Source organism: Natator depressus, chromosome 20 (assembly GCF_965152275.1).
Source record: "Natator depressus isolate rNatDep1 chromosome 20, rNatDep2.hap1, whole genome shotgun sequence".
NCBI lineage: Eukaryota > Metazoa > Chordata > Testudines > Cheloniidae > Natator > Natator depressus.
In genome coordinates, this window is record NC_134253.1 from 10,565,740 (window position 1) to 10,582,202 (window position 16,463).

At 45.8% G+C, this 16,463-nt stretch overlaps 1 long non-coding RNA gene across 1 annotated transcript; it reads right to left on the reverse strand.

The window, feature by feature from the left end:
• Nucleotides 1–10,006: 10,006 nt before the first annotated feature.
• Nucleotides 10,007–11,407, reverse strand: LOC141975134 (uncharacterized). The gene is made up of 3 exons (XR_012635873.1): nucleotides 11,309–11,407; nucleotides 10,725–10,782; nucleotides 10,007–10,083 (listed from the first exon to the last, which is right to left on the reverse strand). It is a non-coding gene; the product is annotated as an uncharacterized LOC141975134 (long non-coding RNA).
• Nucleotides 11,408–16,463: the final 5,056 nt, after the last annotated feature.

The window sequence follows — 16,463 nt, forward strand, 5'->3', positions numbered from 1 at the left end:
TATCCACTCTTTGGGCTTTATTGGCTCTCTGTGGACTCCCCAGGTGAGGAGAAATTGTAGCCACTTTCTGCTACCCCAAATTTCCCACCAGCAATTTTTCTTCCAGTAGGTGCCCTGCATCCTGCACAAAGCAGCTTGGACTTGGCCTCTGTTCAATTCCAGGGTTATTGGAGCTCAGACCGTGGCTCCTGAATAGAGATGGAAAATAAACTGAAAAGTGGAAGCTATTGAAACAATGGACCTTCTTCCATTTACAGCAGAGTGGATGACTTTCTGGTCGAGTCAGGGTCTCCCCACTTGTTGGGAGCACGGAAGGGAGCCAATGGAGGAACCTAAAGCTTTCTTTGTATTGGAGAGCTTCTGTAGCGTGGTATTCAGAGGTAGTAAGTCTCCAGCTATTTCAGGCACAGGTGACAATATGAAAAGTGAGGCATATTCATCTCTCATGTATTTTCCATCCCAATAGAAGGACTGAGCCCAGTTTCACATTTTACCATGTGATCATTCTGCTCTGGTACTTCAAGATTCTGTGATCACGCTGAGCTGTGATTTGACAGTCTGTACACTAACATGTTGTCCTCTGTCATTTCAGCTCTCCAGGTCCTCAAGAAAGACCCAAGTCCCTCTGTCCAGCTGGTGGCAACTGAGGTCCTAAATGACATCTGTCCTGGCCGAGTGCTTGGGGAATGAAGCGGGAGACAAAGAGAACAAGGCAGTCCAGTAGTATAAGGGCCCTACCGTCAATCAAACGTTAACCGCACCCTTGGCCCTCGTAAGCCTTGCCCACCGGTCACTGGAAGTCCCAAGCCATGAGGTATTACTTCCAGGGTCAAGGCAGACAAATGACCGGAAGCAACGTGTATCATGTGACCCCTCTAAGAACTCCTCCCATTGTCCTTTACCAATCGGGATGGGTTTTGCCCTGATAGGAACGCCCCAAGAGAAGATTTGACCAATCAGGGGGAGTTCCGGGGCAGGATGACCTGTCTGGAAGTGGTTCGTGTGACCCCTCTAAGAATACCTCCCACCACCGTCTACCAATCAGTAGGGGTTTGAGCCACTGGGGACCACCCCGAGAGGAGGTTTGACCAATCATGGGGAGTTCTGGGGTGGGGTGATGTGTCTGGAAGTGGTTTGTGTGACCCCTCTAAGAATTCCTCCCACCGCCCTCTACCAATCAGTAGGGGTTTGAGCCACTGGGGACCACCCCGAGAGGAGGTTTGACCAATCATGGGGAGTTGCGGGGTGGGGTGATCTGTCTGGAAGTGGTTTGTGTGACCCCTCTAAGAATTCCTCCCACCGCCCTCTACCAATCAGGAGGGGTTTGAGCCACTGGGGACCACCCCAAGAGGAGATTTGACCAACTGGGGGGATTCCGGGGTGGGGTGACCCGTCTGGAAGTGCTTCGTGTGACCCCTCTAAGAACTCCTCCCACCACCTTCTACCAATCGCGATGGGTTTCGGCTGCAGAGGACCGCCCCGAGAAGAGATTTGACCAAAATGGGGCAGGTTCTCGGATTGGGTGAACCGTCCAGAAGAGGGTCATGTGAGCCCTCTAAGAACTCCTCCCAACGCCCTCTGCCAATCAGAGTGCAGCACCATCACCCCATAAGTCCCAGCGCTGGGCAGAGGACGCCATCTCTTACCAAGAAGACATGTTTTAGAAATTGTGGAAAGGCTGAGAGGAAACATGGACTCCTTTACCACCCCCGTGAGACCTTAAGATTTTGTTTTAGCTCCGAGGACCTTTGGAGTTGTGTGGAGAAAGCGCTACGGCAGTGACAGTTCCGAGGAGGGCCCTTTGACTCAACCCTTGATGGATACGTCGGAACCCGACCCCAAAATCCAAACCTTTGTGAGGCACCCCGATGAGTGTGACAGCCTCTCATTGTCCATGCCCTAAAGTTGGAAGGCGATTGTGGCTTGGGGGAGTCACAAGGTGAACGGGAAAGACGGCGCTCAGGTAAATGAATGACTAAGAAGCGACGGTCGATCATGGGGGTGTAATGGGGTTAGGAATCGACCTGGCATTGCATAAATCTAAAAACAGGCAGTGGGGTGCTTACACTGTTTTTTTGTCTGAAAATCTCTCAACAGCTCGACGATGCCTTTCTAGAGGCCTTTGAGAATTACACATCGGTAGCCCTGTGGGAGTAAATCCATCGCGCATCAGCTGTTTTTGCTCCTGTCTGAGACCCAGATCTCAAGAGGAAAATCCAGAAAAGGACAAAAATGGGATAATGAACCAGCTCAGACTCCCTCATGGTAGGGATCATGGCATCCTTTGTTTCAGGCGGCTGTAAAAGATTGTGTTAAACCAGGCGATTAATAAAACTTATTTAAATGTGTCAGAATGAACGTGTCCCCCTCCATACTTGTGTTCGTAAAAGACGGTCCCAGGAACAGTTATGTCTCCACAGACGGCTCCGTTAAAGAAAATCTGTTAAGCCCCCAGGAAAGTTGGGGGCTTTGACGGGGTCAGTCTTCTTTTTCAAGTGGCCAAAAAGCATCATAAAACTATAAATAGAAGACAGGTAAGAGCTTGGCTTTCACACCAGGATGCTTACACTTTACACAAACCAGCTCAAATACGTTTTAAAAGAACCAGGACCGTTGTTTCAGATGTGGACGCGCAATGGCAGGCAGATTTGGTCTGTATGCACCGCTTCTCCAAACACAACAGCGGTTTTAAGTACATCTTAACAGTGATAGACATTCTATCCAAATATGCCTGGGCCTTAGGCCTAAAAGACAAGATGAGCGGTGAGGAATCCAAGGCCTTTAAAGCTATTTCTTGCCAAGGTCGCGTGCCTCAAAAATGACAAACGAATCGGTGGAAAGAATTTTGAAACAAACCTTTTAGCAGATTGTTGAAACGGCAAAGCGTTCACGCTTTTTGTTACTGATAATGAAGTCAAAGCAGGGGTTGTGGAGCGATTTTAACAGAACTTGAAAAAGATGTGGAGGATGTGGCGATATTTTACAGCCCATAACGCCTTTCGCCACATTGACCTGTTACCTGACTTTATGAAGAGTTACAACCAGAGCTTTTACAGAACTCTACGTACCAGACCCACTGATGTTAACCCTTCCAATTCTCTGAAGATATGGAAACCGGTTGATAGAGACGGTTTTAAAATAAAACCGGTTGTTGCCCCTTTTAGAAAAGGCGACCACATGAGACTATCTAAAACCAAAGGAGCTTTTGAAAAAGGTTGTGAACAGATGTTTACCAATGAGATATTTATAGTGGATGAAGCCTTAACCAGGAGCCCGAGACCTGTATACCGATTAAAAGATTACGAGGATGAGACAGTTACTGGATCTTTTTACCCTGAAGATTTACAAAAAGTAAACCCCAAACAAGACAAGATTTGCAGGATCGAAAAAGTTCTAGCGGAGAAAGGAAAAGGGAGAAAAAAGCAGCTACTGGTGAAATGGTTTGCGGGGGCGGGGGGGGGGCGATAAGTTTACCAGCTGGGTGGAAGCTTCTCAATTCTGACGTTTAGACACAAACAAACAAAAAGATTCCTCCTGCAAAGACTGAGGGAGCGAAAAATGAGCGACAGCGGGTTTTACATGACTTTGCCCAGCAATGCCAGCTCTGCAGTTTTTCCTCAAAACACCAGCTCGAACTTTACAATACAGCTAATTAAGCCCTTGGATCTCCCGGGTGCGTGGGAGGTGGGGTTAGTGGAAATACAACACCCGCACAGCTGGAACGCTATCAACGAGGACACCCCTTTTGAAATCACCTTTGAAGATATGGCATAGAGTTTTATCCTACGATGAGGTTATTACTCGTCCATACCCGAATGATTGGATCATATGAACAGTACCGTGGCTTGTCATCCCCCACCGCCTGAGGTGGTCATGAACGATGACCCTGTGGGTAGAAAAGTTAGCCTTAAATCCGCTGATTTTACTTTTATGTTTTCTACCAGCAGGGAGCTAGCTAACATTCTAGGTTTGGGCCCCAAGCGCAGCGTCCAAAAATTCCCCTTCTGGGCAGACATCACAGGGGGAGTTAATTCCCTGTATCTGCACACAGATATTGTAGAACACCAGTTTGTGAGGGACTTTTCTGTTCCCCTGTTACGCTGTGTCCCTGTCTGAGGAAGGAACAATGAGTTTGTCACCATCACCTACGATAAACCTCATCACGTTCCTGTCAGAAAACACCACATCGATACCATTACCATTGAAATAAAGACAGATCAGAACAGATACGTCTCATTTGTTGAACGGAGTGGATGTGAAAATTTAAACTGACGCGCAGATAAGACGCTTTCTGTTAATGGGCAGTGCAGCCGAAGGCTTTAAATTGCGCATTGTATCAGCATCCCTTTTTGTGAAGAAAGTACGGGTGGCCCTGAGCGTTCGTCTGGGGCACGCGGAGTCCCTGCTTACCACAAATGCTAAATATCCCGTGGACCGTGTGGGAATGAAAGTGTTTAGCATCCCCGTGGGCAGCAGGGTCAATAACCAGGAGAACCTGTTTTTTGGGACAGTTACCCAAAATGCTTGTCCTAGGGTTTGTCTTATGCCTTGAGTGGAAGTTACACTAAAAATCCCTTTCATTTTAAACATTATGATATTAATTTTGTGGCCTTGTATGTGGATGGTGAACAGATACCAACCAAGCCTCTGCAACCAGACTTCGAGGCAGGATGCTGCGTGAGAGAATACATGAATCTGGTACAGACACTGGTAAACACATGACAGATCGTTCTCTGTTAATCGACCGTGAGGAGTTTCCACAGGGTTACACCTTGTTTGCCTTTGACCTGTCTCCCGACCAGGAATGCGCCGATGACTATTCCCTGATTCAAACCGGGAACCTGAGAGCAGAAATACGTTTTGGGAAGGCTTTAACCATCACCATCAATCTGATCGTGCATGGGGTTTTTGACAACATCATGGAGAGAAATCAGAGGAGAGACGTTCTGCTTGACCATATGTGAACATGGACACCGTGCAGCTCTCGTGTGTCTTATCAAGGTGCCTTACGCAAAAGAGAATTTCTTAGATGTGTTCCCTTGTGATTTGGCTCCCTGGCGACAAGCTGTCTCAGAGACCCCTAGGTTTGTATCACGCATCCACACAACCAACCTGGTGAACACTGGCTTGCCTTGTGTCTGGCGGAGCGTAACTGTGGAGAGTTTTTAGACTCATACGGGCACCCCCCGAAGAGCATGTTGTTTCCTAAAAGCATTATGAAATTTTTAAACAAAAATGCCACAGGCATTGTGTTTCACAATAGACAATTACAAGACCCCTGCTCTGTCGCCTGCGGCTATCACTGAGTGTTTTTCTGACATCATCGGAGCAAGGGTTTATCTTGTGACCGGACTTTAAAATTGTATTCTAACAACTTAGTGCAAAACGACCGGATGGTGATGAACTTTGTAGAAAATACATTTAAATTCTTGGGCATGCCTAGCCTTGCTCAAAATGTGTTTCAACAAGCCCAGACTTGTGTATCTTGCAATGCTTTTTCTAGCCATGTTATCCAATATTCTCAGGCATAACAGACAATGTTTTGTTTGGCATTATCCAACACATTTTTTATAAAGTAACTTTTCCCACAGTTGCTAGGCCCTGTGAGAATTGCAGAAAAGGGGTGTTTCCACCTCGTATCCATTTTAAAATCCGTAGAGCAGGGTTTTAAACCCTTCTCCTAGGACCCTCTTGTTGTAAATGACTTTCTGTGTTTTCTTACGGGTTTTGGTCTCTATTTACCACTGATTTTTGTTCCTTACGATAGAGGGCTGCTGCACCTCTCTCTTTTTTGAGGTGTTTTCTCGCAGGCCCGTGCAATAGTCCAGGACTAGATCTTTCAAACTGTCAAAGTTGATCTTTTGACAGTTTGCCAAGTTCAGGGTAATACCTTTGACTTTCATACAGGCCTTTCCTCCCGACAGCTTATACCCGTAGGTTTTCGGGCCTGCCGACACAAACTCGGTGATGTGTTGATCTGGCGGGATCTCGCTCGTGAGGGAATTTAGAAAGAGTTTAGCGATTTGGCGTTTAGCGGGGTTAAACCTGATCTTGTGTTGGCACAAACGCACGCCTTCTTTCTGGTAGAAATAGTTCATGTACTTATTTTGTTTTTCTTCGTCTGTGCACCAGCTGGGATACCCTGAAGCCTCTTGTTTCTGGCGGAGGTGTCATTTGATGTACTCTGAAAAGAGTTCATCAGATTTTTCATTAAAAAGCCAGATTTCATATATTTTTGCCACCGCGTACCCCTTCGCTATGGCCGCGTTCAATTCCACCGTGCACCAAGTCCCCAGGATGGCCCTCTCCTTGTCAGTATGGATGCACATCTCCTGCTGCTCGGTTTCCGCACAGGTTCGGCATATCGGGAACATAAGTTTGCCACCCACTCTGACAGGTAACAATGGGAAAAAGAAGCCTTGTGTGGGGTACACTTTAACTTTTGCAATTCCAAAATAATTTGCAAGGGGTCCAAATTTGTCATAAACTATATCGGGGTGTCCGATAGGGTATTCTTTGGTTTTCTTTACAAAAGGGTAGAAGCTGGTAAAATCATAATAGTGGATTTCTTCCCCGGAGTTAAGTTTGTAATATAGGCGGATAGCGTTTGTCCTCCCCGCAAAAAGAGCATCCCTAGGCACGAGAGGCTAGGGCAACTGGGCTCATTTTAAATACCTGCAAGCTCCCTGTCTGTTTCTGTCCTCACTTCCCACTCTTGCTCCCAAAGAGTCCTCACTACAAAACCAAGTTGTTTCAGATAGTCGGTCTTGAGCTGCGTCTTGTAATAAAGAAACCCAAAAGTTGTCCCCGTCATAGGGTTTTGTGCTTTTTCACAATGAGAGGTGGCACAAGCGTGGAAAAGAACACCCGTTAAACTCTAAGGCTGTGTGTACCCTGTCAACACTGGCATAACCCTCTAAAGAGTAGGAGCCTACTTCTAGTTCCCCACCCTGTAAAGCATGCCATATTTGTATAGTTTCTTTGTGAGAGGTATACAACAGCCACTGAACAGATGGGGTCGAATATCTTTTTCTGCCTGTGATCATTGTCTGGAGGGAGAAGAGCTACCGTGTTAGGCTCCAGAAACATAAACCTGTACACAGCCATGCAGACAGATGCCAGTGCTATGTACCAGAATGGATCTATACACAGTTTTATCTCGGTGAATTTACCAGGTTCTCTCTCTACTAGATCTCCCTTCTCCATCATTTTCATAATCTCTTTTCTGTATAGGATACAAGGCTGTCTCAAAATTTTGACATCCTGCTGACAGTAATACACAAGCTCTTTCTGCAAGTCAAACTTCTCCTCCCTGTGGGCCTGCTACCAGTCGAGAAACTCTGCTTTTTCCCTGGGCATCATGCTTTCCACACCATAGTGCTCCACACATAGGGCATAGGCCGCACGTCATTTTGATTTTCGAAAGTGTTCAAAAAATGTGGAAAATACCCTTTGCACCCTTCAAACCCCATCACCTGCGGGAGCTTACCAAGCTTCATGGGCAAGGAGTTTAAAGAGTCTATAAAACGAATGCCCAGGGCCTTAACTTCCACACACATTAGTTTACTACCCTGAGTGATCAGTTCTAGGCACATCTTTTCCTTCAGTAACTGTCTAATGATGAAGTATGCATCGTAACCTTTGGAATTGTGCTCCTGGAACGTGTAGACCCGGAACTCTTTGCCAATAAAGGTCTGAACAAACATAGAAAGACACTCATCACCCTTAAATTCCCAGGACTTTTCCGGCTTGAGGGACATAGCAAAAATGTAATTGGGAGTGTGCAACCCAGTCTCCTGTGTGTGTTCGGAATCATAACAAATACACTTTTCTGAGGATTCGGGCTTTCTAAGGCTGTCCATAAAACCAAGGTGACCGTCTACATCACCAGCGATCAAACCCTGACCCTGCTTACAGCGCCTCCCTTTACACCTGTGCCGCTTGTCCACGTAATACTGACCCTTATCGCACAACGTTTTAGACAGGCATTCAGCTTGTTCTGTCGATGCCCAGTCGATGTGTCTGTCTAAACGCTCTCTGGACTGACAATACAGTCTACGGCGAGGACACCTCAGCTGCACATCCACGCTGTCTGAGCATGTTACGCTCAAGCAGAGGCAGCAGCTGTACCTGCAAGAGTGGCCGTGACTGTGCACCGTGGGGCAAAACTCACCATAATTTTTTGCTCCGAACAACTTTTTCACAACCAGAACCCCATATTAATGCTCATCATGCAACAGGATGAAATAAGTCTTGGGGTAAACTGCCCCCCCCCATTTAAAAAAAGCCCCTTTCGCCGCATACAGCACCACCTGTATGTTGACTCCTAAATGCTGTTCAGACATTGCTACGTCACTGAGCATAATCTTTTTTTGATCTGACCAGCCCAGTTTCTCATGCAACTTTCTCGCCCCCACTAACGATTCCGCGTCCATAGGTTTATGGTCGGACATGACGGCCAAGAGCCCACGCGCAAAACACAGATTGGTAGCCGTGTAAGTCAGGTCTACTAAACATTGTCTCTTTTTTATGGATGATTTGACTACTGAGGATAGAATTTAAAACTCTACGAGCGGCCCCCACCCCTGTTTTTTTACAACTGTCAAAACGAGGTGCAATGTCCCATTGACATACAACTCTATTGCTCTGTGGCAGCTTTCAGGTCTGATTGAAGAAATCCTCAGCAGACAGCTCATCCCTAGTTCTTCAGACCGAAAATAAGGGGTTAGTTAAATTACGGCTCACTAAATGTAACTGAACATAATCATCAGGGCCCACCCTACCATTAACCTCATGGAGAACTAACTGTATCCCCCTGTGTATGGCTTCAACAACCTGCTGATCTGAATTTATTTGCTCAAGATTGACAAAATGAAATTCCTCACAGTACACCAACCCACCCAAATCTAGGTAATTCACGTTGCCAACTTCTCACTCTCTCCATACACACCTCTGCATTTTCAGGGTTACTTGGGGGTTCCTCTACAGGACCATCTACATCAGATGCTATTTGAGAGTCAGACTGTGAGGCGCTTCCGTGAGGGTCATCGGGAGGAGATGGGGACCCATCATTCTAGAGAGCCCTCTGGGGAATTTTCTAAACCAGACTCTGTGTGAGAGTCTGATTCCACCTCCCCATTTTCAGACATGCCAGTTTGAGAGCCTCCAGTCGAGGGCATCTCTTTTTGTCCTCCCTCTCCATTACCTCTTTAGCCCTTTTTAAAATTTTTACAATGACCCTGGCCTGGAACTTTTTGGCAGCCATTTGTTTGTCCCCCCTTTTGTTTACACCTGAGCTGATGTGTATCCTTGAGGTGCCCCTTTTACCCAGGCCCCTTTCCACGACTAGTCACGCCTGCGCAGAGCCAAAAATTGAAGTATTTTTCAAAAAGTCACCCACCAAAGCTTTTGCTTTGTTGATGTGCTTTCCAGCCCTCCTTTCTTTTAGACCCCCTGAAGATACACCATTCACCGGTATTCTGAACGAAGCATCATATTTTCCCCAAACCTTTTTAGAATACCCGTTCTTTTAGAACCCCCGAGGATACAGCGTCCCTCAGTCTTCTGAAGGAAGCATCGTAGGTGGGCGTTTTCACTCACGGTTTTCTCAGGGCTTGGTGTGGAGGCGGCCGCTGAGGAACTGGAGTTGTGTTTGCGTGGTTGGTTTTTACCAGAGTCTTTTGTTTTGTCCTTAGGTTTGACGTATTTGAGGTTTGGACTGCCCTGATGCTTCATCTGCACTCTTGTGCTGTTTTGAGTTGTTAAAGGTCTCAAAGCAGATTTCTGGTTCTTTGGCTGGTCTGGTGGAGGTGTCCCTGTAGCTCTGACTACAGCATTGTCAGGAGAACTGCACATACCCGATTAGGGGCGAAGGAACAAATAACAAAACTTAACCTTACCATCTTTCTCACCCACACCGATGTATTTACTTAAAATACAAAACCTCATAACCTCACAAACACAGTATATTTACTGGGCTTCATCCATCCATCTGGTGAATTTTTCTTTTCAGCTGTCTCTTTTCTTTTTCTTTTAAGCTTGTTTACCCTCTGGTCTAAGGGTCTCTCATGTTTTGACCGTACTCTGGAGCAGACAATATTATTATGATTATGATTATGATTATTATAAATCACATGAAACTGTCTTGTAAACTTAAAAATAAAATATTCATTAGGGTGTTTGTCTATTTAAAAAGTCAGAGCTTTAAAACAAAATAATCCATTTCAGGCTGTACAACAAAGAGGAGTTTTGAGTTTATTTCTACCACTTTAAAACAAAAAACAACAAACCCGCAAACATTTTTTTAAATAGACCTCATTTTGCAAAATAAAAACCAAACTGCTTTTAAAATCAACTTTTAAAATCCAGTTTAAAACACATTTTGCACAGTAAAAAAACACCCTGTTAGTTTGAAACACACCATTACCATCAGTTTGCAGCCATATACTTTAAAAAAAAAAACACCTATTTTTTTACAGAGAGAGAGAGAGAGAGTTTAAAACACAGTTTGCAACAAAATACTTTTCAATAAACCCACATGCATTTAAAAGCCAATTGCAGAAAGTTACGCCCCCCACCCCCCACGCCACCCCACCCCCATGTGTGTTTGGGCCTTTGGATTAAAGAACAAGCAAAAATGTTAGTTAGTATTACCCCCAAATCCCTATCCAACCTGTGTAATACCTGAAGTTATTAAGCAAAACTCCAGTTAAAATGGTTTTTACCTTGGCCCGGTGATGAAATGCAGTTTAAAGTGAGTGGTTCCATGCTAAACAGATCACACTGCAAGAAACATAGGCACCATTATTTACTAAGACAGCATGGCCAACGAGTGATAGAATAGAATATATATTTTCAGAGTTAAAAACAGGGAGCATGGCTCCTTTTGCAGTCCAGCAGCCATTCAAGAGAGTTTCTGTTGAAAGAGTCTCCAAAATACCTGAGGTTTTTACACCATCCTAAGCCTTTGTTTCAAACAGACTTCAAAATAGGAGCTAGCAGGTTGATTTGATCGCTACAACTCTCAAATAATAGCTACTTAAGGACGTTAGGCACCCCTCCCTAACATTCCCTTTTGTGATCTGGGGTGGGGGAATTTGTTATACCAATAAAATAAAAGCCAGCAGGATCTTATTAAAAGGGAAAAGGCAAAATGCCACATTTATTGTGAATACAGAAAGAATCATAGTAAGCAGTTAGTTATAGCTATAACATTCCATTCAATTTCATATTTATTCACACATTCATTCATACACACACACACACACACACACACACAGAGGTTCTGCAAGGTTGTTATCATAGTTACCAGCCTTAGAGTTGCTCATGCCAAGCCACTGGCCAGGTGGCCTGGAGACGAGGAGGGAGCAGGGCCTTGTCAGATGCACATCTGACGCTCCTGGAAGTTGGTTTGCAGAATCAGACCCCAAAGTTTTCCGTTTCTAGAGTCCATTTTTATAGGAATGTATTCCTATGCCAGCCTATGGGAATTGCTTCATTATGCTGTTGCTGAATCAATCAGCAGATGGCACATTCCTGACGGCTCCGTCTTGTTCTTCGGTTCTCCCATCCTTGAAGCTGTTGGGTGGATTCCAGTCTGCCCTCCGGGGGTCCTCTGGTTGACGTCTTCTTCGGCCAAGGGACACTGGATTCTTAGGCTGGCACCTCCCTGATCGTTCAGTTATTATCCACACCAAGCATCCATCCACATACATCCTCTATCTCTATTTTAAAGCACAATCGTTAACAAAGCCAGATAAATACAACAAAAGGGCGGGGAGTCTCTGTGTGCTGTTTCTGTTGTTACAAAGTATTGCTTTGAGAACAGACTCCGTCTAGGATGTACTAACACAATTAGCAGCTTGCAACTTTCACACGGCGAGGGAGAGAAACAGTCCCAAAACCCAAGAGACCTCTTAATTAGTAATACCCTGGAATTTAAACTATGGGGAATCAAACTCATTTGTGATTTTAATACAGAACTTCTTTGGTATGATCCAACAAATTAAGCTGTCTGCACAACCGAGCTGCTTTTGGCCACATTTTTTTCCTTTTAGTTAAAATACATTTTTCTGTAGGGCCTTATTATAGTATTAAACAGTAAATCACCAATCCGTAATGTAACTGTACCCATTTCCAAGTGGGGACCCTTTGCAGATCTCAGTAAATGTCTTTGGGGCTTGTTTTTTAAACATGTTTCTTTCATGCTTAAAGTTTGGGGTGGGGGGTTGAAATAAAATGGTTGTATCACAACCATAATAAGCACCCACAGCTTTTAAAAATTTGTCTTTCGAGCAAATGATTGTTCTAAAGCATGGTGAAGATTTGTGAACCCTTCAAACATTTCAGTTTTGGGTTAGACCCGTGTGTGTGTGTGTGTGTGTGTGTGTGTGTGTGTGTGTGGTGGGATTTTTTGGTTGGTTGTTTTGGATTTTTTGGGTAAATATAGTATTTTAAACTTTTAATGGCTTTCAATTTCTAGAAAGAGTGACCCATAGCATTCAAACAACTCCTGGGTCATATTTAAACTGTCCAGTAGAGTTCTGCCAGTTCCTGGGTCCTTTAAACTGTCCAGTAGACTTCTGTCAGTTCCTGGGTCATTTTCACTGTCCAATAGTGCTCTACCAACTCCAGGGATTATATTTAAACTGCCCAATAGCATCTGCGAATTCCTGAGGTTTTATTTCATTTCATATTAATCCGAACTCACCCACCCACCTCCCTTACTATGGGTGCACACCCATCAAATTTATCCCTATAGCAACAAGGGTAAGGAATCACAGTTACCTTCGCTATTCAGTGGGGGTGTGGTTAAAACCATTCAGTTCAACAGGATGAGTCAACTCTGTTGTACTCAAACACATGTCTGAACCATCCCTGTTTTGTTTTCGTGTTGTAAGCAGAGGCAGGATGAGCTCTACCCTGACATCTGGTGGTGAGTTGTGGAAAAGGACTTCAGGAGCTGATCTCCTTTGCACAGGACACTCACCCCACCTAGCATGAGCCCACAGGAGCCCAAATGGTCACTTTGGCTGCTGTGGGATCCCCAGTTTCTCTGTTCTTGGGGCAGGAAGAATAAAGTGTTGTTATCCTGATGATGTGAATCAAGGACAGTGGAACTGTCCTTGGCCTTTTATGACGGAGGGACTCGCCATCAACTAAGTAGCACTCGCTAGGCAAGGGACAAGGATTCCAAAAGCCAGTGAATTGAGAGAGTTTGGAGGTTTGTGCCTAGTGGTGTGAGCTCTCCTCTGAGGGCTCCAAACACCATTTGCACTTTCTCTCCATTGTGTAATGTCAGAGGTAATTTTGATTCTATTAGGAGTTTGGGTTCATGGTGCCCCAGCTCTGAGGCCCCCCTACTACTTAACACAGTATTCAGTGATTTCAACTTGTTGTAGGGGAGCTTCAGTGCCCCACTGGTGGGGGCTTGACCCGGTTTTGCATCGTGTTACTGGAATGGAACTCCTCGATACTGAATCCAGCCCCTGTTGTGGCCAACTCTGATGGGCAGAAGGGTTACACTGTAAACACATTTTTAGGATTTGTTCCCCTCCCACTTCACAGCTTTTTGCTTTTACACAAAGACACAAGACCTAGGTTCTCACAAACCATTTTTTTTAATTTAAAAATCATACAGCTTCTTGAAAACAAACCCAGATGCTCCATTAAAACTTTTAGCTCACTTAAGGGCCAGAGACCTTCTAACAGAAACACAAATAATCACAAAGCCCTTTTCATTCGATTTTTTAAAATGTACAGCGACCAAGTTTTATATTGCATGTTTGTCCCCTCATCATTCTCTCAATTAATCCTTTTTAGATTTCTTACAAATAGTCTTTTTCTTAAGCAGGGTTCTGTCCCTTTTTGTGTGGACCAGGCGGTCAATGTAACGCTGTAAGCAGGCATCTTCCGGTTTGGACATTTTCTTTAAAACACGGTCAGGGTCTCCACTGAATTGCACAGCATTTCTCAAGATCACCCCTTGCGCTAAATGTTCTTGGGTTAGGCACAGACATTGCATAACATAACCTATGGCAATAATAGTGTTCAATAAGCTTTCCAAACACAGCTCAGCACACAGGCCCCAGAACTTGCAGTTTCTAGCCATTGAAGTCCAAGTCACAGTCATGGTGCCATTGGGCTGGGGCATCTATGACACAGCCCTCACAATTTTCAAAAAGCTTTTCCCTAAGACAGTGATGAAGAACAGCATAAACAGCAACGCGTACAATAGTCTGCATAACATTTTTACGCTCGTGACGTGGCACTGGCTCAGCGAGTTCCATGCCAGGCCTCCTCCTAAACTCCTCCTAGCCGTCCTCCTCGGAGTCATCTTCAACAATTTCTAGCGGCGTTGAGCGAAAACAAGGCGGGCCTGGTTCACCTTTCCTGCTTGATGCAACGCCGTCCAGGGCCTCCGGGTCCTCTAGAAAGGCATCGTCAAGCTGTCGAGAGATTTTCAGACAAGAAACAAGTGTAAGTGCCCACTGCTTGTTTTTAGATTTACACAACCCCTGGTTCCTAACCCCATTACACCCAACCATCGACCGTCGCTTCTTAATCATTCATTTACCTGAGCTACGTCTTTTCCATTCACCTTGTCTGCCAGTGCCTCCCCCAAGCCATGATCGCCTTCCTCCTCCAGGGTGGCGGATGACGAGAGGCCACCATGCTCATCGGGGTGTCTCATGAGCGGTTGGGCTTCAGGGTCGGATTCTGGCATGTCCATCAATGGCTGGGCCAAAGGAATCCCCTCGGCTTCTCTCTCATCCTCTTCAGAACTGTCGCTGCTGTAGCGCTTTCTCCACACAACTCCAAAGGTCCTCAGGGCTAAAACAAAGTCTGAAGTTCTCACAGGGGTGGTAAAGGAGTCCACGTTTCCTCTCAGCCTTTCCACAATTTCTAAACCACGTCTTCTTGGTAAGAGATAGCCTCCTCTTCCCAGCGCTGGGACTTATGAGGTGATGGTGCTGCACTCTGATTGGCAGAGGGTGTTGGAAGGAGTCCTTAGAGGGGTCACACGACCCTCTTCTGGGCGGTTGACCCCATCCCAGAACCCACCCTATTTTGGTTGAATCTCCTTTCGGGGCTGTCCTCTGTGGCCAAAACCCATCGTGATTGGTAGAGGGTGGTGGGAGGAGTTCTTAGAGGGGTCACACGAGCCACTTCCTGACGGGTCACCCCGCCCCAGAATTCCCCCCAATTGGACAAATCTCCTCTCGGGGTGGTCCCCAGCGGCTGAAAACCCTCCTGATTGGTAGAGGGCAGTGGGAGGAGTTCTTAGAGGGGTCACACAAACCCCGGAACTCCCCCTGATTGGTCAAATCTTCTCTCGAGGCGTTCCTGTGGGGGCAAAATCCATCCTGATCAGCAGAGGACAGTGGGAGGAGTTCTTACAGGGGTCACATGACACACCTTGCTTCCGGACATGTGTCCGCCTTGACCCTGGAAGTAATACTCCCATGAGGTGGGACTTCCAGTGACCCGTGTGCAGGGCTTACGGGGCCAAGGGGTGGGGTTAACGTTCGATTGATGGTAGGGCCCTTATACTACTCGCTCCCGCTACCCAAAATTGGAACAAGAGAGACTATAATACTGGAGAGAAAGAAAGGAATGTTTTAAATGTTTTAAATTCCTGTACTGTGCTGTAAATTCTTTTCCCCAAATTAATTCAAAACATTAATTTGTATTTTTTATTTTTCTATTTTTTTGTTGTTGTTTTATATATATATATGTGTGTTGTTATATTAGTTTCAGTTTGGGGCTGGGTGGAGGAACACAGGGAACCCCAGGGCTGGGGTCTAAGCTCCCTGCTCCCCCAGAAGGACTTGACTGAGGGGTCCTGGGTGTCCCCACAAGCTCTGTTTTGGACTGTGTTCCTGTTGTCCAATAAACCTTCGGTTTTACTGGCTGGCTGAGAGTCTCAGTGAATCCCAGGAAGAGGGGTGCAGGGCCTGGACTCCCCCACACTCCGTGACACCCGCCATTCACTGAGCTGCGTCCATTGTCACAGGCATACATGTCTTAGTATCCTCGTAGAGTCTGCCAGGTGCTATTACCATGCCTTGTCAACAATAAACCTGGCCGGGTGCCTTCGTCCCTTAACGGATCTTGTGGTCATTGGGCGGTTCACTCAAGGTCTGCTGTGCTGGCTGTCTGCGCAAAGCTGGGGCAGCACACAGGGAGAACACACACACGCAGTGAAATATCTAACAACAGAGGCAATCAGTAAGGATGTTTTGCAATGGCTCGTTTGGTTTCAAAGGGCAGGCCCAGCACTTTACACTAATTCATGCTTCTCTCCTGTTGGGGGAGTTACACAGGCCATGGCTACACTACAAAATCAAATCGCCCTGCGTGCAGCCGCCACAGTAGTTACAGCGCTTGTGTGTGCGTACACCTGGCTCCTTGTGTCTGTGGTGTGTGGTATCGATTGTACTGTCAGTGTGGGGCATTGCGGG